The sequence below is a fragment of the Tursiops truncatus genome, chromosome 5 (assembly GCF_011762595.2).
Source record: "Tursiops truncatus isolate mTurTru1 chromosome 5, mTurTru1.mat.Y, whole genome shotgun sequence".
Classification (NCBI taxonomy): Eukaryota; Metazoa; Chordata; class Mammalia; order Artiodactyla; family Delphinidae; genus Tursiops; species Tursiops truncatus.
Window position 1 is genome coordinate 125,749,400 of NC_047038.1, and position 24,459 is coordinate 125,773,858.

Below are 24,459 nucleotides of genomic sequence, written 5' to 3' on the forward strand. Positions count from 1 at the left end.
AGGGTCAACTGTATTTGAAATATATGTTTTACAAAATATATATATCTTAGCAACCATACACACACACACACACACACACACACACACACGCACACACACGCACACACCCCAAAACCTGTCACATGAGATAAAATCGAAACTCCGCACTTTGGTATACAATGTCCTTTCAAAATGTGAGCTAATTTTTCTGTCGTATCTTCCGCTCTTGCCTTACTCATATGAAGGTCCTGACCCAGAAAGTCTCACAGAGCCCTGGATCTAGTGTGACTCTAGTGTGACTCTACATTTTCTGAATATACAGTTTCAATGAGGTATATTCAGAATTAACTTAATTTAATACATAATAAGTATTAATAGAGTAATTATGTGGACTTAGAGGATATGAAAAAATAAAGGATTCCATCAAGTTCAAAGGTCTTTAAAGTTAAATGGAAAAAAATATTTATATATCTTAGGTGTCAAAAAATTATCTAAAATCCAATCAAGTCCTATAAAAGTATGGGAGGTTTACAAACAATATAATTAGATTGGGGACCTATACACATGAGTTCTTCCAGTTTATAAAGTTATGTTAAAGATCATTTCTAGACCTCAGTATATTTAATACAATCCTAAACAGAAGCCTGTTACTATCTTGGCTCAGTATCCCCCAAATTGGTTAGAATTACCTTATTATTACTTTAATGGATAAGATTTTTTCAAATTTAGAGAGAGATCAAATTAATAACAAAAATTTTTAAGAGACTAAAACCAGATATATTAATATTATTAATTTTAGATGTATGAACTGTAAAGTTCAATATTTGTGTACTTATAACGTGCCTAACTGAAGTAATACATAATTGAATAATTTAGATGTTAAAGTGGAAATTTTATTAAGTTGTTATATAGTATTGGAGATTATAAACAAACTTAAGATGTCATATAATTATACATTTATTAGAATACTCAAATACTGGGATATTTTGTTAATGATATAACCGAAGTAGAGTACTTTAAAAAGGTGAACAAATGTACTTAACTTACAACTGCAGTTTATAATATTCAAAGGTGTTTCATTAACTTTTTAAGTGACACCAAATATTTTTCGAATATTTAAAAGTAATTGTTGGGCTTCCCTGGTGGCGCAGTGGTTGAGAGTCAGCCTGCCGATGCAGGGGACACGGGTTCGTGCCCCGGTCCGGGAGGATCCCACGTGCCGCAGAGCGGCTGGGCCTGGGAGCCATGGCCGCTGGGCCTGCGTGTCCGGAGCCTGTGCTCCGCAACGGGAGAGGCCACAACAGTGACAGGCCCGCGTACCGCAAAAAAAGTAATTGTTAAAACAGAAGGAGGGGGTGAAGAATGAGCAGAGAGAGGCTGACTGACTAAAGACTTAAAAAGTTAAAGTCTTAATAAGAGAGTAGATTTTTAAATTTGTAACCTTAATAAATTTTACATTTATTTTAAAACCAAATCAACTCCTACATGGTCTTTTCTGCTCACAAAAACCACCCTTAAAGACACCAATGAGTCATTATGAACCAATCGTTAACCTCTTAATGCAAAGTTATTTCTCTTTTCCTATGACTTATAATAAGGTTTTTACAATACCTGTCAGAATCCTTCTCTTTTTCTATTTAAAATTCTGTTTTCTCCAGTGGACTACGAGCTGCTTATAGCCTGCTCTGTACATTCATTACATCCTCAAACAAAATATTACTAAATTAAGTGCATCCTTCCTCTTTGAACAATTTTCTGGATAAGGTGATGCTATGCTCTGTCTATAAAACTCTTGCTACCTTTGCTGTGTCGCTATTTCTTCCTCATACCCATTAGGAGTAAGCATTTCCTAAGGCTAATACCTATTCCCTCACCCTGTACCTTATCATCACCAGTTCTCCCCCAGAGAGCGCATCTATTCTCAGTTTTAACCACTCCTTCCCAAATCAGTACAGGTACTTCGGCAATTGCCTTTGAGCTCCAGCGCCATGTTTATGATTACCTGCCAGACATTAAGATTTCTCATCTCAGCAAATAACATGGCTTTAAAAATGTCAAAAGAATTTCTTCAAAGCCAGCATAGTCTGTGGTTTTCTCACTTTCTAGCAGGAGCAACATTATTTTTCCAGTTACCTACTACTGAAAACTTGGAATCGTTATTGGCATTTCCCTCTTTCAATACATTTCCTCCCATTCTCAGTGAGTCTCCTTGAGGATTTATTTCTCTATGTATCTGCCCTTTTCTACCATTCTCTCTACCACCATCACCCCATCGTCCTGGTTTCTGCCACCATAGTTCATGTCCAGACCATCTCCCACATTTAGCAGTTGGCTGACTGTTCTTCCTGAGTGTTGTCTCTCATTATAATCTACCTCATGTGCTGCTGCCAGGGTGATCTACCAACCTGATACACATCAGTCCTCGAATAGCGTCCAAATTCTTTAGCTATACATTTAAATGCTCTGTGTTCTAGCATCATAACTCCCTAATGTTATTTCCCATGCTTTCCTTTCATGGATGCTCTAATCCAAGGGCTGGTAAACTTTTCTGTAAAGGGTCAGATCATAAACATTTTAGGCTTTGTGGGTCATGCAGTCTATGGTATCTTTCCCAACCATGCATTATAGCACAAAAGCAGCCATAGATAACACATAAAGAAATGGATGTGGCTATGTTCCAATAAAACTTTATAAAACAAAACAGGTGGTGGGGGGACTAGATTGAGCTGGAGGGCCATATAGAGCCCACACCTGTGTCTAATCCAATCACATTTATCTGCTCTTTTCCTTCAGATGTAATCACCATCTCACTTCCATAGACTCTTTCACAATTCAAAGGCCCCCTCTTTTCTTTTCTGATCATGGAAGTCTTATGAATCTCTGTATGCCTAATACTCTCTTTGGAAACTTCTTTTAATCCTCAATTTCACAGTGATCCATTTTTTTCTTAAAACTTCAGTAGATGTCTCCTTTCTTTGTTTTTTCATTCACTTAAACACTTAGGAAACACTCACATGTCAGAAGCTATTACAGGGACTAAAGTTATAAAGATGAGCAGATACTGTAGGAATGGCAAGTCTTGTGTGAAGGGGGTGCAGGTGGGGATGGGAGTGGTGGTAAGTTGCAGTGACTTCACTTTAATACATGTAATGAAAGTATGAGTATCACATTTATTCTTGGCTAAGACGTTCAATTTATACTTGAATTTAGAGAACAGTAATAAACAATCACTACATTATAGACATATTTTAAAATTACTACTATATTTTAAAACTAACTATATTTTAAAGTTTTCATAAGAAATAGCTAGTAAGCACTTAAAATATCAATGAACCATAAGTGATATTATTTAAAAAAATAAGCCAACTGAAGGTTTATAGCTTAAATGTCTTGCAGTTTCTGCCATAATATTATATTGAACTATGTTTCATATGTTAAAGTTTAAAACCTATTTAAAAAATCAATATAGTGAAAAGAAAGATAAAGTATATCCATTGTTAATCCTCTATTTATAACCATGCTAACATTGCTAGTGCCATGTCTCTACTTATGTTTCACTGCGATGTCATATTGCTGTTTTGCAAGTAAAATTATTAGACACATCAAATAATGTGTAAAAATAATATAAAAATAAGATACTTATTTAATGAAAAAGTTGAGTTAAAATGAAGCCAAACTAAACATAAGAGGTTTCTTTTTATGCAGAGAAGGGCAAGTAGATGTATCTTAAAAACAAAATAGCTTACTTTTTTGTATGCCTTAAGTATAGGGCCTGTTGCATAAAAACAGTTATGTGTGTATATCATCTTTTCTAACAGATAATAAGTTTATGGAGAGCAAGGATCATATGGGGTATGTTTTTGTATCCATTTTGCTTCATACAGTATCTTACTGAAAATACTTGTTCATAGTTATGGAAGCAGAAGATATGAAATAAATATTTTGTTCCTTAAAGAAACTATTATAAGGTCTAAACTTTTTAAAAAACATAGGAGTAAAAGTTTTATTAAATATTCCATATTTGATTTAAAATCAGCAAATACAGTACATATAAAAAACCGTATCTGCTTCAGCAAGGTTGCAGGATATAAGATCAATATACAAAAATCAATTATATTTCATATCTGATCAACAAACAATCCAAAGTAAAATAATAAAACAATCCCATTTATAATAGCTTCAAAAAGAATAAAATATTCATGAATACATTAAATGAAAGAAGAGTAAGACTTGTACACTGAACACTACAAAACATAGTTGAAAGAAATTAAAGAAAAGCTAAATAAATTGACAGAAAGCTCATGTTCATTGATTGGAAGATTTCATACTTTTAAGATGGGAATACTCCCCAATTTGATCTACAGATTCAGTATAATCTCTATAAAAATCCTAGCTGCCAGTTTTGCAGAATTTGACAGGTTGACTTTAAAACTCACATGGAAATTAAAGGAACCCAGAGTAGTCAAAATGATCTTGAGAAGAACAAAATTGAATGACTTACATACTCTGATTACAAACATACAATAATCAAGATACTGTGGGATTAGGATGAGAACAGACATACAGATCAATAGAATAGAACTGAGGGTCCAGAAGTAAGCATCCACATTTATAGTCAATTGTACTTTGACAAAGATGGCGTGACCATTCAATGGGTACAATTGGTGTTGGAACAAGTGTATATCCACATGCAAAAGAGTAAAATTGGGCCCCTACTTCACAACATACGCAAAAATTAAATCAAAATGAATCACTGTTTAAAATGTAAGAGCTGAACTATAAAAGTATTAGAAGAAATCTTAAGAGTAAATCTTAGTAACATTGGGTTAGGTAAAGTTACCCAGCTACCAAAAAAAAAAAAAAAAAGATAAGCTGGACTTCATGAAAATTAAAAACTTTTGTGCTACAAACGATACCATCAAGATAGTAAACAGACAACCCACAGTTGGTGGAAAATATGTGCAAATCCTATATCTGATAAGGGACTTGTATTCAGTATATACAAAGAACTTTTATAACCTAACAATAAAAAGAAAACCAAATTAAAAATGGTGAAAGGATTTGAATAGATATTTCTTCAAGTATGTACAAATGGCCAATAAGCACATGAAAAGATGGTCATCATTAGTCACTAGAAAAATGTAAATCAAAACCATAATCAGATATCACCTCACAGCCACTAGGATTGTTATAATAATAATATTAATATTAATATTAATAAAATTAGAAAATAACAAGTGTTGTTAAGGATGTGAAGAAACTGGAACCCTCACGCATTGCTGGTGAGGACGCTAAGTGGTACAGTCACACTGGAAAGCAGTTCAGTAATCCTCAAAACGTTAAACATAGAGTTATCATATGAATGATCAATTCCACTTCAAGATATTTGTGAATAGCAATGAAAAAAATATGATCACATAAAAGCTTGTACATAGAAGTTAATAGCATCATTATTCATAATAGCCAAAAAGTGGAAACAACACAAATGCTCATAAACTGTATACTGGATAAACAAATGTGGTATATCCAGACAATGGAATATTGTTTACCAATAAAAATGAATGAAGTACCAAAGTACCAATCCATGCTACAACAGGGATGAATCTTGAGAACATAACGCTAAGTGACAGACGTCAGTCACAAAAGTCCTTATATTGTATATTTCCATTTATGTTAAATGTCCAGAAGAGGCAAATCCACAGAAAGAGAAAACAGATTAACGGTTGCCAAAGCCTGGGAGAATGGAGAAATGAGGAGTGACTACTATTGGGTACAGAGTTTATTTTTGGGGTGATATTCTTAAAATAGATAATGGTGAGGGTTGAATAACTGTGAATATACTAAAACCACTGAATTTTGTACTTTAAAAGGGTAAATATTATGGTACTTGACTTATAATTCAATAAAGCTATTATATTTTTTCAATCTGCACTTGCTTCAGGAAGTGAAATAGGCTTCTCTTTCAAAAAATAACTAACAAGTGCTCGCTTCGGCAGCACATATACTAAAATTGGAATGATACAGAGAAGATTAGCATGGCCCCTGCACAAGGATGACATGCAAATTCGTGAAGCGTTCCATATTTTTAACATCATTAATCATTAGAGAAATGCAAATCAAAACTACAATGAGATATCATCTCACACCGGTCAGAATAGCCATCATCAAAAAATCTAGAAACAATAAATGCTGGAGAGGGTGTGGAGAAAAGGGAACACTCTTGCACTGCTAGTGGGAATGTGAATTGGTACAGCCACTATGGAGAACAGTATGGAGGTTCCTTAAAAAACTACAAATAGAACTACCATATGACCCAGCAATCCCACTACTGGGCATATACCCTGAGAAAACCATAATTCAAAAAGAGTCATGTACCATAATCTTCATTGCAGCTCTATTTACAATAGCCAGAAGATGGAAACAACCTAAGTGTCTATCATTGGATGAATGGATAAAGAAGATGTGGCGCATATATACAATGGAATATTACTCAGCCATAAAAAGAAACAAAATTGAGTTATTTGTAGTGAGGTGGATGGACCTACAGTCTGTCATACAGAGTGAAGTAAGTCAGAAAGAGAAAGACAAATACCATATGCTAACACATATATATGGAATCTAAGAAAAAAAAATGTCATGAAGAACCTAGGGGTAAGACAGGAATAGAGACACAGACCTACTAGAGAATGGACTTGAGGATATGGGGAGGGGGAAGGGTAAGCTGTGACAAAGTGAGAGAGTGGCATGGACATATATACACTACCAAATGTAAAATAGATAGCTAGTGGGAAGCAGCCGCATAGCACAGGGAGATCAACTGGGTGCTTTGTGACCACCTAGAGTGGGATAGGGAGGGTGGGAGGGAGGGAGACGCAAGAGGGAAGAGATATGGGAACATATGTATATGTATAACTGAGTCACTTTGTTATAAAGCAGAAATTAACACACCATTGTAAAGCAATTATACTCCAATAAAGATGTAAAAAAAAAAAAAAACTCAACAAAAAATAACTAACAAAATAAAATTTCAAGACTAGATTTTGTGGCAATGTCTCTTTCTGTAAAGCTAACTTATTTCTCCAGGTTCTGTTAACCCTGCCTCAGGAATGCATGGCCAGACTTCCTCCCCAAGAAATATAATTCTTTGAATATGCTTCAAAGTTCCCTAGTTCCTACTGGTACACAGAAGAGCTAAGGTGCTGGTCTCTGTCACTCAGGGGAATGTTAGCTTGTCTCTGACCATTCCTAAAATTCTACATTGTACTTAAAACCTTATAAAAAATGAGAAGTGATGTGAAGTGAAATTCATGGATTATCCTAATTCTCATTTTTGTAAAGACTGTTTACTTCTTTTCTCTTAAATCTGCTAGTAATCCTTCTGAGTAGTTATAGTAATAAACAGATTCAAGTTGCCTTTCAACTTTTCTCATTTCCTCATATCCAGTCTTATAGCTCTGAGTAATTATAGGACTGAAAACATAAAATAAGGCCATAACAATAAGACAACAATAAAAACACCAAGAAAGCAATAGGATGTGTTAGAAAATGTCGTGTTAGTAAACAAATGGCATTAAGATTTAACTGTATCTAGAACATTCTTTAAATTTAAAGTTTGATTTTGAAAATTCACTATCAGTGTTACTCAAGGTTTTAAGAACATCAGTGTTCTTATAAGAATATGAGGAAAGTTTTCAAAGTAAAAATATATTCCAATAATATCAGCCATTATGTTACAAAATAATTACAAAAATACATGAAGTTAAAAAACTAACAAGCGAGACAGCTAAATGAATACTTACACAAGAAATTCTATTAGTTTTTACTGCTGGCATAATGAACATGAATTGATTTTATAGTTCTCTAGGTCAGAAGTCCAGTATGTTTCTCATGAGAGAAAACCAAGGTGTCTATATCTCTGTAATTCCTTGGGAGTGTAGGGGAGAATTTGTTTCCTGCTCATATGAGTTGTTGGCAGAACTAAGCTTCTTGCAGTTGTAGGACTCAGGTCCCCACTCTCTTGCAGGCTTTAAACTGAGACTGGCATCCACATTTCTTAGTTCATGGTCTACTCTCTCTTCCCCTTTTAGAGCTCAGGTGGTTACACTGGGTCCACCTGGATAATCCAGGATAATCTCCCCACTGTAAAGTCAGCTGATTAGCAGCCCTAATTCCACCTGCTACATTAGTTTCCCTTTTCTGTATAATTCTGCTTTCCCTATCACATTCCTCATGCAATGTAACATATTCAAAATACTGAGGATTAGGGTGTGGACATGTTTGAGGGGCCACCATTCTGCCTACCACAGTATATAATCAATGTAGTTGTTAATGAGTAGGGGGAGGGGCAAGATGGTCTCTTTTTTTCTTAAAAAAAAGGAATTTTTAAAATTGAAATCAGATATTTTCCTTAGCTTTTTGATATAAATAGAGAAAGAAAAAGATGACTGGGATACCTTACAAGGAAAATATAAGGTGATATTATTTTTATTCATCAATTCAAATTATATTTTTGAGTAACTACTTTGTATAAGTTGTAGACTAGGCCCTCAGTATGCAAAAATGAACAAAACATAAATAGACCTTGCCTTCTGAGGGCTTAAAGTCTAGTGAGAGAAATGAGCAATGGCCACATAAGCACATAAATAAATCTACAATCACAACTTACAGTAAGTAGTATAAAGAAAACAGCATAAATAGTATAGAGTAGCATTTAGTGACAGAGGACTCTGCTACGGGTGAAGGCGAGCTACATCGGATGGTCAAGGATTATTTTAAATGGCAATGACCTGAAGGATTTCATGTTTCCCAACAAAGGAAGTGAAGAACCCTTGGGCATGGAGAGTAAACGTTTTTGTTATAGACATCTTTTGTTATAAATTGCACAAACATAACCTAAGGAAATACACGTTGAGGCTGCCTGAGGACTGCCTGCCAAATCAAAGCTGTAGAGAGTCAACACTTCCCGACACCTCCACCACCACCCTAGCTGTTGCCTGGACTATTAGTAGCACCCATACTGGTCTTCCTATCCCCACCGTTGCCTGTTAGAGTCTATTTTTTACATATAAGCCAGAATGTCTGTTTTTTGAAAAAACAAAACAAAACAAAAAAAAGGTAAGTTAGGCAAAATCAGTCCTCTGTTGAAGCCATTTGAGTGGCTTCCCACTGTATTCATAGTGAAATCAAATTCCTTACCAGGTCTTAGAAGGTACTATATGGTCTTCTCCTCAAACCTCGCCCCCCTTCCCGCCGACCCCCCCCCCCCCACCGCCTCCTTGCACTGCTAGAGCATCATCTCCTACCATCCTCCTTTGCTGACCCTGCTCTTGCCATAGTGTCTTTGGTTATTTGTAAGTGCACTCCTCTCTCAGGCCTTACGGCCTACAAAACATACAGGAACTCCCACTCTTAACCCTTGCTATCCTTCATACCCTGCTTTATGAATATTTTCACAGAATTTGCCACCTGACATAACATTTTATTTGTCTGTTCTATTTGTTTATTGTCTGTTTCCCTGTATTAGGATGGAAGTTCTATGAGAGCAGTGGAATTTTCTGATTTCTTCCATAATGAATCCCCAATAATGCCTGGTACATGGAAGATGATCAGTAACTTTTACTCAGTGAATTAATGGAAACAGCTTTTAGGGAAATTTCAAAGGTTACTTCTTACCTAAGGAGCTGTGCCCTTGGGTAAGATTTAGAGACAGTATATCTGGATTCTGGTCTTAACTTCAATACCTACTCTAACACGTGTTAATACCTTAGATAAACCACTTGTTAACATGATCTTCAGGTTACTCTTCTGTAAAATGGAAAAAATATATATATTTCTGTCCTATCTTCAGGATATTTAGGATCAAATAAGAGAATATATATGAAATTATTAAATATAGATACTGCAAATGTATGAAATGTGATTATTACTCTGTGCCTTTCTCGGTCATTCTTAACTTTGAGTTTTATAAATATTAGATTACATTGGCAACACTCATAAAATACAATTAAAAATAACCTTATTTTTTTGTGCCTCACAATCCTTTAAAATTTATTCTGCAGGCTTAATTTTCCCTTATTCTTGGATAAAAATTCTGACAGGCCCTATGACTCTTGTGTTTATTCTTAAGCAATAAAGGAACATTGGTCACATTCTTAATTCAGTGATTTAAAAATCTCTAGCCTTAGTAAAAATTCAAACTCTGACCCTGGTTAGATATTGGGGCTTCTCTCCTCCCCCATCTTGCAGGTGGGGAATTTTTAGCTGGGGAAATATAGTTGACTTTTTTCTCCTTCCCAGCCCAGCTGTTCTGTGATTTCTGCTCTCTTAGTTTTTCAACTGGGATTTCTGGCTCCCTCAGAGTCGGAGCACAGGAGAGCAGAAGAGAAAGAAAAGGGTATTATTATTCTTGGTCCTGCATTTGCAACTTTCATGGATCTTTAGAAACCATGGCACTTACCCTTTCTCCTCCTAACACATGCATTTTCATGGGTGTTCCTGTCACAGATTTCATATCTACTCTAGCTGGTTGCTAGCTTCTTCCCCAATCCCTGGAATCCAGTGGTACTTCCAGATTCGCTAGAGAATTCTCTCTAGTGAGGTTTGTTTGTTCCTATAATTGGCCTTCAGAATGGGACCTAAGATGACTCAGACAAGAGATATTCTATCTTCTGTCTGGCTTATATCTACTACACAGGGCACATGTATAATTTGCCCTATAAACACTGAGGATTCAAATTACACAATGTAGCATCAATTTCTACTTCAATCAGCTCTAAATGTTAGTTAAATAGTTACTCATGTTTAAGGGGCACGAATCAGCCACTAGGCCTCCATGTCTTCCATCCTGCAGGAAATACATATTACATTTTCTAATTAGACTTCCTTCCCTCTTTCCTTCCTTACCCTCTCTCTCGGCTGAGGTGAAGGCTGAAAACTTCTTCAACTCTTCTCCGTGGGAGTAGGGTGGGTGGGATGTGCAGTAGAAGGACTCAAAGAACAGCAACAGCTCTATCCAAAGAAATCTTCTCCAAAATGTCTCTAACTTCCAGCATGCTTTTATCTTCTATGTGAGTAGGCATTTAAGAAGAGTATAAGCATTGATTGTACCTTCCTTTGACAATTTTTCATTTTGGCATTGTATCCATTTTGGAGTGTCACATGTATTGTATCATGATACCACAAAAAACTTTTCAATTTACCATCCTGTTACATTTCTATTAAAAAAAAACACAAACCCTGCAGCCTCCATTGTGTGTGTGTGTGTTTTTAGATAGTTTAGGTCCTCACTGCCTCAGAATAGTTATTACCAGGTTTTCTAGCTGATCTCTTTGCCTATTCTTTCTCCTTCTCCAACTACATCTTTCTATAGAGGGAAGTTCCTTAGATACTACTGTATGCATGTAACTTACTTGCTCAGAGGGATTTAATGGCTCTACTTGCTTACTGGCAAAAACAAACAAACAAAATCTGAACACTTCAGTGTCCTACTGTGCTACCTTATTATTGGACAGAAGCTGATTATGGCAGAGTCATTCCTAAAGGGTTATAGAAGTCATATGCAAATCTCAATGCTTGGAAAAGAAAATGAGTCATCCACATCAAATGATAACAACAAATTTTCCTCCCTACTTGGCAGTGTGCTGACAGGCAGCCTGGGATGTGGTCCTCTTCATCACTGCCCATGTGTCCAAGAGAGAACAGGACTTCCTTTTATACAGACTTGAGTCCCTGAAGGGATACTTGATTCTAAAGTTTCTAAATTGCAGTTAAATTTCCTACCTGAGTGCTGCTTACGACCAAGTTCCCCCAATTAGTTTTTCAAGGAAGACTTAGAAAAATTTATCACCTCAGTGGAGCTTACAAACAGAAAGCCAGGCTGAATGTCTTTAATCACCATCTGGTCTCAGAAAATGACACTTCCCTAAGCCACTCCCCAACTGTGGCCTTCGATCTTCAGTTGCCACTCAACAATGTTTGATTCCATTTGACTAATGATTGGCTGTGATGACTCTTCAGTGAGATACGACCACCTTTAGGTGAAATTTCTATACTCAAGCATTGGCTAATAAGAATACTTTGGTCTACACAGGCTGGGCCTTCTAATTTTAGAGCAAGGCATTTAACTGGTTGCTACCTTAGGTTGTGGCTTCTCAACATTAGGCTAGTAGTTCTCTGCACAGTAAAATATTTTAGGAAGCTTTTTAAAATGCCAGGTCCTATCCCCAGAAACTCTGATTTATTTGATTTGGGGCAGGAAGCAGGAACCAGGTATTTTTACCAGCTCCTCAGGCGACTGTACTGTGCAAAAAGCTTAAGAACTGCTGAATTAGGCTGACCATAATTTTATTCTAGACATGGGTATTCTAGAGGCTTCCTAGCATTGACTAAAATTATCCTGAATTATGTCTGGATAGGACCCAGAATTCAAAGATACTGACATGATAATTTTTCTTCTTGATTTCAAAATTATATATCTGTAGAGAGATGATTTCAGGAAATAGATTCCACCATTATCATAATTTTATGATGTTCAGGCATAAAACTTGTATTTCCCCTCATCAGTTGAAAATAGGTGCAGGAAAGGGAGAACCAGTCATTCAGCTCTCCATCAATTTAACACAGCACAGGCTCCCAGAATCATACAAAAGCCCTTTCTTTCTTCTTGTTCTAATTCAGCTCTCTGAGATGGGTGTGCTTTGGCTCATTGATTTTATATTTTTCCAGCCAAGGTACCAACATCAATTTAGGTAGCTGGGGTTTCCTTGGTGGCGCAGTGGTTGACAGTCCACCTGCCGATGCAGGGGACACGGGTTCGTGCCCCAGTCTGGGAAGATCCCACATGCCGCGGAGCGGCTGGGCCCGTGAGCCATGGCCGCTGAGCCTGCGCTCCACAACGGGAGAGGCCTCAACAGTGAGAGGCCCGCGTACCGCAAAAAAATAAAATAAAGTAAGTCGTTTGGGCTTCCCTGGTGGCGCAGTGGTTGAGAGTCCACCTGCTGATGCAGGCGACACGGGTTTGTGCCCCAGTCCGGGAAGATCCCACATGCCGCGGAGCGGCTGGGCCCGTGAGCCATGGCCGTTGAGCCTGCGTGTCCGGAGCCTGTGCTCTGCAACGGCAGAGGCCACAACAGTGAGAGGCCCGCATACCGCAAATAAATAAATAAAAATAAATGTAGGTATCTGGCTATAGTTTAGTAAGTCGTTGACCCTTACTTATTCTATGTATTCATTTGCATAATTACATCTTCTGTGATCCTCCTAGCCTATGCTAAGTAAAATACAACATGCAAGAGGTGGCAGAAATGTATGAAATCTATACTTTATCAAAATCTATTTTCATTTAACCAAAATTATTATGGGAGGCCTTATTTGAGCTTATGATGTAGTTACTATAAAGTCTTGGGTTTACCCTACCCTTTAGTGAATTTACCTTCCCCCCTTTTTAAATAAGCTGAATGTTTGTATCCCCCCAAAATTCATATGGTAAACCCCCAAGTCCCAATGTGACTGTATTTTGAGATAGATTCTGGGAGGAGTTGATAAAGGTTAAGTGAAATCAGAGTGGGGCCCTGATCTGACAGGATTAATGTCCTTACAAGAAGAGACACCGGAGAGCTCTCTTTCTCCACAAAGAAGAGTTCCATGGATTAGATATAAGCCATATAGAAGACAGAATGCCTCTTGCCTGGGGTTATCTTAGATCCCACTTTAAAGGCCACAGACAGTAACCAACAGACCTCACTACAGAAAAATCTAGAGATACCACTAGATTCTCAGGGATTGGAGAATAAGCTAGCAACCAGCTTGAATAGATGTGAATGCTGTATGACAGGAACATCTCTCCTCTATCTCATTTCCCACTCAATGAGAAGTCAGTCATCTGCAACCAAAGAGGAGAGCTCGGACCAGACACCAACTCTGTTGGCACCTTGATCTTCTCAGCCTCCAAAAGTGTGAAAAAATAAATTTCTGTTATTTAAGCCACGTAGCCTATGCTATTTTGTTATGATAGCTTGAGAAAACTGAGACAGTGTTGAAGACTGTCTATGATTTGCCTATATCCCCCACTAGACTATATGTTAAACTATACACTTTGTGAAGCAGAGACTATGTCTTGTTCTCCCTGCATCTATACTATTCAGACCATTACTGGCACACAGTTGGCATGCCAGAAGAGAGGCAAGGTAGTGGAGGAGTTAAGAACACACAAACAGATTTAAGTTTGGTCACTAAGCCTATTATTTTTACAGGGAAGTTAATTAAACTCTGTATTTCATATGTGTGAAATATACATACATTAAAGCCATCTACCTCATATAGTTTTTGTGAGAATTACAACAGTCAAGAATACCTAGTTAGAGCTTAATAAACTTTCCTAATATTATAGTTATTATAATTGATTGGTGGAACGCTTGAGATCTAAACATCACTTATAATGGTAGAATTTCCAGGGACGTTCCTGGAAATGGATTTAAAAGAACTCCTTTTATCCATACTAGATTAAATTACAAACTTCCTGCCAAATGAATTAAATAGCATTATATGATAAGGAGGTAGTCAAGACTCTATTAGTTGCAGACTATGGAAAACCCAATTCTAACTAGGGAGAATTGGATCCTTCAAGAATTCAAAACACTGTCTGCAATCTCTCTCTATGCCTCTTACTTTCCATTTGAGTATTGGCGTTATTCTGTCACTCTGGTTATCTCCAAGAACCAGGACTGCAGGCATCTCTGGACTTCTTATTCTTTAACCCCAGGATCAAGAGGAAACTTTCCTACAAGTTTCCCTTATAAAAACCCTGAGAAAGGATTTTGGTTGATATACCTTGGGTGACATGTCCATTATTGGACCATGGAGTCTATGGGATTGATATGAGAGATGCCAGGTTTGGTACAGCTTTGGCCATAGCCCAACCCTTCAGGGTGTGGAGTGTGTGTGTGTATCAAAGATATGAAAGATAATGGTGGTATTGTTCTGGATATATAAAAGAACACAGATGGCTTATGAAGTGTTACTAGAGATGATATTGTTTTTTTTCTCTCCTATAGCCAACAGTGTTACAGACTACATTTTAGTTAGCCTTCTATGGAATGGGTACCTTGCACAGTTTCTAATTTTTTTTTTAAGATTTTTTTTTGATGTGGACCATTTTAAAAGTCTTTATTGAATTTGTTACAGTATTGCTTCTGTTTTATGTTTTGGCTTCTTCACCATGAGGCATGTGGGATCCCAGCTCCCCGACCAGGGATCGAACCCACCACCCCTGCATTGGAAGGCGAAGTCTTAACCACTGGACCACCAGGGAAATCCCACAGTTTCTAATTTAATCACTTTCCACTCACTTGATAAAGTGGTTCTTCAGCATATTCACAGCATAGTTTGATAGATAAGATTAGAAAGTTAAGAATAATTAAATGGAGAGCTTTCCTAAATCTTATAAGAAGAAGAGAGCACCTGGCCTCTAACTGCTGTAAATTGATTTTTTTTTTTTGTAAATTGAAACTTGTTTCTATATGTACCAACTGTAGGCAGATGTACACCTTAGTTTTCTAGTTTCTGATTTGACAATGATACCTAAAACCCAAATGAGATTTGAAGAGCTGCAATAAGAGAACTGGCAAAATGGAATTCTGAACAAACTACCAAGAATTTATGTAATTTTAATTTTATTAAAGAATTTTTATAGTATTCAAACTTAAGCATAACTCCTTGTGTGGGACTCAGAAAAATTAATCAGAATAAACCTAGGCATATCTCTAGGAAGATAAATTGTATGACACAGAAACCATGAAGCTTATTTCTCCCAGATGTCATGCTTAAGGTAAATGATTTAAATCTGATATACACAAGATAGTTTTCAGTCTAAAGTTTACAAATATCTCCTCTATAGCTTGTTTCATTAGAAAGCTTAAGTTCAAATAAAAATAAAGACGATTTTGCCACTGTTTAAAAGCTAATATTAGTGCCTAAATATCTTAGTGCAATATTTAATGAAGAACAACTAGAGGTATTGCATTCAATATTGTATGTGGTTGATAATTCTAAAATTCGTATGGAACCACAGAAGACCCCTTGATAGTTAAAGCAATATTAAGAAAGAAGAACAAAGCTAGAGGTATCATGGGCCCTGATTTCAAACTATACTACAAAGCTATAGTAATCAAAACTGTATATAGTACTGGCACAAAAAACAGACACACAGATCAATGAAACAGAACAGAGAGCCAGGAATGAACCCATACTTATGTGGTCAATTAATCTACAACAGAGTCAAGAATACATAGTAGGGTAAAGGCAGCCTCTTCAAAAAAAGGCATTAGGAAAACTGGACAGCTACATGAAAAACAATCAAACTGGACCCCTTGCTTACACAATATACAAAAATTAATTCAAAATGAGTTCAAGTAAGATCTAAAATCATAAAGCTTCTAGAAGCAAACATAGGCAGTATGCTCTCTGACATCAGTCTTAGCAGTATTTTTTTGGATCTGTCTCCTTAGGCAAGGGCAACAAAAGCAAAAATAAACAAATGGGACTAAACCAAACTAAAAAGCTTTTGCACACCAAAGGAAAACATCAACAAAATGAAAAGGCAACCTACTGAATAGGAGAATATATTTGCAAATGATAAATCTGATAAGAGATTAATGTCCCAAATATAAAGAACTCACTCAACTCAACTCAGTATCAAAAACAAACAATCTGATTAAAAAATGGGCCAGCTCTACCCACCACCAGTTCCTCCCAACAGGAAACTTGCACAAGCTTTTTAGATAGCCTCATCCCCCAGAGGGCAGACAGCAGAAGCAAAAAGAACTACGATCCTGCAGTCTGTGAAACAAAAACCATATTAACAGAAAGACAGACAAGATGAAAAGGCAGAGGGCTATGTACCAGATGAAGGAACAAGAAAAAACCCCAGAAAAACAATGAAATGAAGTGGAGATAGGCAACCTTCCAGAAAAAGAATTCAGAATAATGAGAGTGAAGATGATCCAGACATCGGAAAAAGAATGGAGGCAAAGATGGAGAAGATGCAAGAAATGTTTAACAAATACCTAGAAGAATTAAACAACAGAGATGAACAATACAATAACTGAATTGAAAAATACACTAGAAGGAATCAATAGCAGAATAACTGAGGCAGAAGAATGGATAAGTGACCTGAAAGACAGAATGGTGGAATTCACTGCCGCAGAACAGAATAAAGAAAAAAGAATAAAAAGAAATGAAGACAGCCTAAGAGACCCCTGGGACAAAATTAAATGCAACAACATTCACATTATAGGGGTCCCAGAAGGAGAAGAGAGAGAGAAAGGACCCAAGAAAATATCTGAAGAGATTACAGCCGAAAACTTCCCTAACATGGGAAAGAAAATAGCCACCCAAGTCCAGGAAGCGCACAGAGTCCCAGGAAGAATAAACCCAAGGAGAAACACACCAAGACACATAGTAATCAAAATGACAAAAATTAAAGACAAAGATAAATCATTGAAAGCAACAAGAGAAAAATGACAAATAACATACAAGGGAACTCCCAAAAGGTTAACAGCTGATTTCTCAGCAGAACCTCTACAAGCCAGAAGGAAGTGGCATGATATAATTAAAATGATGAAAGGGAAGAACCTACAACCAAGATTACTCTACTCAGCAAGGATATCATTCAGATTCGGCAGAGAAATCAAATGCTTTACAGACAAGCAAAGCTAACAGAATTCAGCACCACCAAACCAGCTCTACAACAACCCTAAAGGAACTTTTCTAAGTGGGAAACACAAGAGAAGAAAAGAACCTACAAAAACAAACCCATGACAATTAAGAAAATGGTAATAGGAACATAGATATTGATAACTACACTAGACGAGAATGGATTAAATGATCCAACCAAAAGACAAAGGCTTGCTGAATGGTTACAAAAACAAGACCCATATATATGCTGTCTATAAGACACCCACTTCAGACCTAGGGACATGTACAGACTGAAAGTGTGGGGATGGAAAAAGATATTCCATGCAAATGGAAATCAAAAGAAAGCTGGAGTAGCAGTACTCATATCAGATAAAATAGACTTTAAAATAAAGAATGTTACAAGAGACAAGGAAAGACACTATATAACGATTAAGGTATCAATCTAAGGAGAAGACACAACAATTATAAATATATGTGCACTCAACATAGGAACGTCTCAATACACAAGGCAACTGCTAACAGCTATAAAAGAGGAAATTGACAGCAACGCAAAAATATTGGGGGACTTTAACAACTCACTTACACCAATGGACAGATCATCCGAACAGAAAATGAATAAGGAAACACAAGCTTTAAATGACACAATACACCAGATAGATTTAATTGATATTTATAGGACATTCCATCCAAAAAGAGCAGATTACACTGTCTTCTCAAGTGTGCATGGAACACTCTCCATGATAGATCACATCATGGGTCACAAATCAAGCCTCAGTATATTTAAGAAAACTGAAATCATAACAATCATCTCTTCTGACCACAACACTATATGATTAGGAATTAATTACAGGGAAAAAAACGTAAAAAATGCAAACACGTGGAGACTAAACAATACGTTACTAAAGAAACAATAGATCACTGAAGAAATCAAACAGGAAAACAAAAAATACCTGGAGACAAATTACAATGAAAACATGATGATCCAAAACCTACGGGATGCAGCAAAAGCAGTTCTAAGAGGAAAGTTTACAGCAATACAAGCCCACTTCAAGAAACAAGAAAAATCTCAAATAAGCAATCTAACCTTACACATAAAGGAACTAGAGAAAGAAGAAAAAACAAAACCCAAATTTAATAGAAGGAAAGAAATCATAAAGATCAGAGCAGAAATAAATGAAATAAAAAACAAAGAAAGCAATAGCAAAGATCAGTAAAACTAAAAGCTGGTTCTTTGAGAAGATAAAATCGATAAACCATTAGCCAGACTCATCAAGAAAAAGAGGGAGAGGACTCAGATCAGTAGATTTAGAAATGAAAAAGGAGAACTTACAACGGACACCGCAGAGGTACAAAGCATCCTAAGAGCCTACTACAAGCAACTCCTTGCCAATAAAATGGACAACCTGGAGGAAATGGACAAATTCTTAGAAAAGTATAACCTTCTAAGACTGAACCAGGAAGAAAGAGAAAATATGAACAGACCAATCACAAGTAAAACTATGATTTTTAATTGAAATCACAGTTGAAACTGTGATTAAAAATCTTCCAACAAACAAAAGTCCAGGACCAGATGGCTTCACAGGTGAAGCCTGTGAAGCCTTCTCAAACTCTTCCAAAAAACTGCAGAGGAAGGAACACTCCCAAACTCATTCTATGAGGCCACCATCACCCTGATACCAAAACCAGACAAAGATACTACAAAAAAATAAAATTACAGACCAATAACACTGATGAATATGGATGCAAAAATCCGCAACAAAATACTAGCAACAGAATCCAACAACACATTAAAAGGATCATATAACATGATCAAGTGGGATTTATCCCAGGGATGCAAAGATTCTTCAATATACACAAATCAATCAATGTGATACACCAAATTAACAAATTGAAGAATAAAAACCATATGATCATCACAATAGATGAAGAAAAAGCTATTGACAAAATTCAACAGTTACTTATGATAAAAAATATCCAGAAAGTGGGCACAGAGGAAACCTATCTCAACATAATAAAGGCCATATATGACAAACCCACAGAAAACATCATTCTAAATTATGAAAAACTGAAAGCATTTCCTCTAAGATCAGGAACAAGACAAGGATGTCCACTCTCGCCACTATTATTCAGCATAGTTTTGGAAGTCCTAGCCATGGCAATCAGAGAAGATAAAGAAATAAAAGCAATCCAAATTGGAACAGAAGAAGTAAAGATGTCACTATTTGCAGATGACATGATACTATACACAGAGAATTGTAAAGATGCCACCAGTAAACTACTAGAGCTAATCAATGTATTTGGTAAAGTTTCAGGATACAAAATTAATGCACAGTAATCTCTTGCATTCCTATACACTAATGATGAAAAATCTAAAAAAGAAATTAAGGAAACACTCTCATTTAACATTGCAACAAAAAAAAAACTACCTAGGAATAAACCTACCTATGGAGACAAAAGACCTGTATGCAGAAAACTATAAGACACCCTTGAAAGAAATTAAAGATGATACCAACAGATGGAGAGATATATCATGTTCTCAGATTGGTAGAATCAATATTGTGAAAATGACTGTACTACCCAAAGCAATCTACAGATTCAGTCCAATCCCTATCAAATTACCAATGGCATCTTTTAGAGAACTAGAACAAAGATCTTAAAATGTGTATGGAGACACAGAAGACCCCGAATAGCCAAAGCAGTCTTGAGGGAAAAAAATAGAGTTGGAGGAATCAGACTCCCTGACTTCAGACTATACTACAAAGCTACAGTAATCAAGACAATATGGTACTGGCACAAAAACAGAAATATAGATCAATGGAACAGGATAGAAAGCCCAAGATAAACCCATGTACCTATGGTCAACTAATCTATGACAAAGGAGGCAAGTATATACGATGGAGAAAAGACAGTCTCTTTAATAAGTGGTGCTGGAAAAACTGGACAGCTACATGTAAAAGAATGACATTAGAACACTCCCTAACACCATACACAAAAGTAAACTCAAATGGATTAGAGACCTAAATGTAAGACTGGATACTATAAAATTCTTAGAGGAAAACATAGGCATAACACTCTGACATAAATAACAGCAAGTCTTTTTTGAGCCACCTCCTACAGTAATGGAAATAAAAACAAAAATAAACAAATGGGACCTAATGAAAGTTAAAAGCTTTTGCAAAGCAAAGGAAATTACAAACAAGATGAAAAGACAACCCTCAGAATGGGATAAAATATTTGCAAACAAATCAACGGACAAAGGATTAATCTCCAAAATATATAAACAGCTCATGCAGCTCAATATTAAAAAAGCAAACAACCCAGTCCAAAAATGGGCAGAAGACCTAAATAGACATTTCTCCACAGAAGACATATAGATGGCCAAGAAACAGGTGAAAAGCTGCTCAACATCACTAATTATTAGAGAAATGCAAATCAAAACTACAATGAGGTATCACCTCACACCAGTTAGAATGGGCATCATCAGAAAATCTACAAACAACAAATGCTGGAGAGGGTGTGGAGAAAAGGGAACCCTCTTGCGATGTTGGTGGGAATGTAAGTTGATACAGCCACTATGGAGAACAGTATAGACGTTTCTTAAAAAAACTAAAACTATAGGGCTTCCCTGGTGGTGCAGTGGTTGAGAGTCCACCTGCTGATGCAGGGGACATGGGTTCGTGCCCTGGTCCGGGAAGATCCCACATGCCACAGAGCGGCTGGGCCCGTGAGCTACGGCCACTGAGCCTGTGCGCCCGAAGCCTGTGCTCTGCAACGGGAGAGGCCACAATAGTGAGAGGCCCGTGTACCGCAAAAAAAAACACACAAAAAACTAAGACTATAATTACAATATGACCCAGCAATTCCACTACTGGGCATATACACAGAGAAAACCATAATTCAAAAAGACACATGCACCCCAATGTTCATTGCAGCACTATTTACAATAGCCAGGTCATGGAAGCAACCTAAATGCCCATCAACAGATGAATGGATAAAAATGTGGTATATATATATATATATACACACACAATGGAATATTACTCAGCCATAAAAAGGAATGAAATTGGGTCATACGTAGACACATGGATGGATCCAGAGACTGTCATACAGAGTGAAGTAAGTCAGAAAGAGAAAAACAAATATCGTATATTAAAGCATATATGTGGAACTAGAAAAATGGTACAGATGAACCGGTTTGCAGGGCAGAGATAGAGACACAGATGTAGAGAACAAATGTATGGACACCAAGGGTAGAAAGTGGCAAGGGAGCGGTGGTGGGATGAATTGGGAGATTGGGATTGCCATATATACACTAATATGTATAAAATGGATAATTAATAAGAACCTGCTGTATAAAAATAAATAAATAAAATAAAATTCAAAAATTCTAAATAAAAGCCTAAAATATTTACAGAAAATGTTTGCCAACCCCTGCATTAGATAGATGTCTAGGTGACTAATCAGCTACAACTTTAGAGGGTCTTTTAAAATCCTTCACAGTAGGAATACATACTCCTGTTTAAGCTCCTCTGTTAATATAAGTATTATAATCAATCCATTCAATCTATTCAAACACCTATTCAAGACTTGACCCCTCTTATTTTTTACTCTGAGTATATAGGCTATTCCATTTGGAATATTCTTTACCCTTTCTTCCATTATTTCCTGATACCCTTGGCAATTCCAGATGTACTGATTGCTAAATTATAGAGTTTCAAATAGAAATCACACCCTGTAACATGACATTTACAAGACCCTCTTACCAACGCTGACTTGTGCGCATGTATTGTTCCAAATAGAGGCTGAAAATCAGTTAGGTGCAGGGATCACATTTTATTCTTTTTGTATTCCCTAATATAACCCAATACTTGGCAAGCTTCCTATAAAACAGTGGTTTTTAAAGTGTGGTGGGTCTGTAGACACCATGTTGTTCAAAATACAGATTCTAACACTGATCATGCATTACTCTCAGGAGCAATGTCTTAAGTGACAGAATGTTGTGCTGGTTAGGCCCTGGCAGTTATAATTTTGCTTCTATGGGACATTTCATTTAGGACCAGTTGGGATGTCAACCACTGAGTGTAGTTAAGATTTCTGCAAGTGCAGTTCTTGCTACCCATGTCTCTTGTATTTAAATATTTATATTGAGAGGATTTCAGGGAGTATGGTTTATATTCTAATTCACCCAAGTCTATACCACAACTTAAACAAAAACCGTATTATAATCCTGTACAGTAGGATCTCTTAACCTCAAGTACAAACCAGTATTCATAACTACCACAGTATAAGGCTATTAGGTTATAGAACAGTGATTTATATTTTGAGTGTTTTGCAATGACCAAATAAAATAGAATAAAACAGTCAGATTTTTAGTATAAATAACAGTTGATGCTCCAATTCCTCTTTACTTTTGCTTTACTTAAATTTATTTAAACTGTTTCAATGCAGTGGTATGCAAAGTCTGTCACTATTTTAAGCTGCACATAATCTAATAAAGAACTATCTAGATGATTTTTCTTATGTCATTTACTATTCTATTGTTTCTCTTCATTACAGGGTTTCCTTGTCTTTTTGAAAAATATTATAGCCCATGTGCTCAAAAGATATATTCTGCTTATTAAAATTTGATATCATGTATTAGATTTCATCAGTTCCTCTTATACAGATAATATATAGAATAAAAAAGCAATTTAAAATATAAATATTTTTGTTTCCAAAATAAAGTAATACAAAATTGATTTTGTAATAAACCCATGCATTTGTAGTTAATCAGATATGCTAGTGAGAATCATCCTCTCAAGTGTGGCAAAGTATTGATACTTTTTGTAACATAATTCTAAAGTACTCTACATTATATGTAAGAAAATGAGAATTAAAGCTAGAATAATTTAATAGCTAACTTACAGTTTGTACAGATAATCCTACATAAAAAAATCAATTCACCTAAATCTTCCCACATAAACCTATATTGAGAACCATAAACTTTAATATTTCATTGGCAATGTGTTATGTTTGCAAAAAATCTATTGTCCCTATTTATTTAACTCTACTAATGAAAATGGCAGCAGAAATGTACATATTTTAAAAACACATTCCAAATTACTTAGACAACATTAAATATGGCCATTTTCAGAGAATTAAGAAAACTAGAATCCCAGGACAGTGATGATGTGTACAGTTAAAAGAACTAGTCTATTTCCACTATAAAATAAACTGACAAAGTTTTGAACATCACATATGATCATTATATTCCCTTTTTTTGTGAAATATGAGGTAAAACATATAACTGACTGTCTTAGCTCCTTCATATATTAATACACATCTGGATAATCAAAGACTCTGCATAAAAATTACAAATATAAGTTTTGATGATCAACGAATTTCATCTATTAATTTAATTAGCTCTGCAATGGGCTTTTCTATATTCAATAAAGTATTACTGACAGTATAAATTTCATATATTTAAAATGTATCTTTTGATAAATTTTGACATCTATATGCATATGTGAAACTATTTCAAAAATCAAGAAAATGAACATATTCAAAGCTATTTTCAAAAGGAATACTGGGAAGAGAGGTTGCAGCGGCAGAGCCTCAGGCCTGAGTTCATAGTTCTGTGAGCTGCCCACGGTGCTTGCAGATTCCCAGCCCATCCTCTCCCAGTGGCTCCCCAAGACCCCAGTTACTGCCCCTACACAACCGAGGCCAGTTAGCAGCCCCCAAAACTCCAGCCGTGCCCTGTTTGCCCACCTGGGAAACCCCGCTCCGTGCACCCAGGCCAAGCCCCAA

At 36.3% G+C, this 24,459-nt stretch overlaps 1 protein-coding gene and 1 non-coding gene across 3 annotated transcripts in view; one reads left to right on the forward strand and one right to left on the reverse strand.

The window, feature by feature from the left end:
* The window catches only part of GRID2 (glutamate ionotropic receptor delta type subunit 2), a 1,349,856-nt gene that overhangs the window by 459,904 nt on the left and 865,493 nt on the right, over window positions 1-24,459 (reverse strand). The gene's annotated exons all lie outside the window — the stretch shown is intronic.
* Window positions 5,960-6,066, forward strand: LOC117312506 (U6 spliceosomal RNA). The gene has a single exon (XR_004526830.1). It is a non-coding gene; the product is annotated as a U6 spliceosomal RNA (small nuclear RNA).